The sequence below is a fragment of the Dendrobates tinctorius genome, unplaced genomic scaffold, assembly GCF_039654945.1.
Source record: "Dendrobates tinctorius isolate UK_male_01 unplaced genomic scaffold, ASM3965494v1 ptg000228l, whole genome shotgun sequence".
Taxonomy (NCBI): domain Eukaryota; kingdom Metazoa; phylum Chordata; class Amphibia; order Anura; family Dendrobatidae; genus Dendrobates; species Dendrobates tinctorius.
Window position 1 is genome coordinate 2,399,634 of NW_027361895.1, and position 1,975 is coordinate 2,401,608.

A 1,975-nucleotide genomic window follows, 5' to 3' on the forward strand; every position below is an offset into this window, starting at 1 on the left:
TAATTAGAATTAATCTAATAAACAAAGACATAAAAGGGTAAACAATATTAAAAATTACATATACATGGAAAAAGGTCTGCTGAAAGACACAAATCAGGATAATGCTAGAAAATGGTCAAACATAAGATCAATCAATTCCTGATAAAAAGAGACTACATATACCCAAGAAACACGCTCACCCAGTAATTATATACAGTTGTGGCCAAAAGTATTGACACCCCTGCAATTCTGTCAGATAATACTCAGTTTCTTCCTGAAAATGATTGAAAACACAAATTCTTTGGTATTATTATCTTCATTTAATTTGTCTTAAATGAAAAAACACAAAAAGAATTGGCCTACAGCCAAATTGGATATAATTCCACACCAAACATAAAAAAGAGGGTGGACAAAAGTATTGGCACTGTGCGAAAAATCATGTGATGCTTCTCTAATTTGTGTAATTAATAGCACCTGTAACTTACCTGTGGCACCTAACAGGTGTTGGCAATAACTAAATCACACTTGCAGCCAGATGACATGGATTAAAGTTGACTCAACCTCTGTCCTTGTGTGTACCACATTGACCATGGAGAAAAGAAAGAAGTCCAAAGAACTGTCTGAGGACTTGAGAAACCAAATTGTGAGGAAGCATGAGCAATCTCAGGGCTACAAGTCCATCTCCAAAGACCTGAATATTCCTATGTCTACCGTGCACAGTGTCATCAAGAAGTCTAAAGCCCATGGCACTGTGGCTAACCTCCCTAGATGTGGACGGAAAAGAAAAATTGACAAGAGATTTCAACGCAAGATTGTGCGGATGTTGGATAAAGAACCTCGACTAACATCCAAACAATTTCAAGCTGCCCTGCAGTCCGAGGGTACAACAGTGTCAACCCGTACTATCTGTCGGCGTCTGAATGAAAAGGGACTGTATGGTAGGAGACCCAGGAAGACCCCACTTCTTACCCAGAGGCATAAAAAAGTCAGGCTGGAGTTTGCCAAAACTTACCTGAAAAAGCCTAAAACGTTTTGGAAGAATGTTCTCTGGTCAGATGAGACAAAAGTAGAGCTTTTTGGGCAAAGGCATCAACATAGAGTTTACAGGAGAAAAAAAGAGGCATTCAAAGAAAAAAAACATGGTCCCTACAGTCAAACATGGTGGAGGTTCCTTGATGTTTTGGGGTTGCTTTGCTGCCTCTGGCACTGGACTGCTTGACCGTGTGCATGGCATTATGAAGTCTGAAGACTACCAACAAATTTTGCAGCATAATGTAGGGCCCAGTGTGAGAAAGCTGGGTCTCCCTCAGAGGTCATGGGTCTTCCAGCAGGACAATGACCCAAAACACACTTCAGAAAGCACTAGAAAATGGTTTGAGAGAAAGCACTGGAGACTTCCAAGGTGGCCAGCAATAAGTCCAGACCTGAATCCCATAGAACACCTGTGGAGAGATCTAAAAATGGCAGTTTGGAGAAGGCACCCTTCAAATATCAGGGACCTGGAGCAGTTTGCCAAAGAAGAATGGTCTAAAATTCCAGCAGAGCATTGTAAGAAACTCATTGATGGTTACCGGAAGCGGTTGGTCGCAGTTATTTTGGCTAAAGGTTGTGCAACCAAGTATTAGGCTGAGGGTGCCAATACTTTTGTCTGGCCCATTTTTGGAGTTTTGTGTGAAATGATCAATGTTTTGCTTTTTGCTTCATTCTCTTTTGTGTTTTTTCATTTAAGACAAATTAAATGAAGATAATAATACCAAAGAATTTGTGATTGCGATCATTTTCAGGAAGAAACTGAGTATTATCTGACAGAATTGCAGGGGTGTCAATACTTTTGGCCACAACTGTGTATATATATATATATATATATATATATATATATATATATATATATATATATATATATATACACACACATTATATATATATATATATATATATATATATATATATATATATACACACATACACACAGTAAAGCAATAATATTATGGCAATA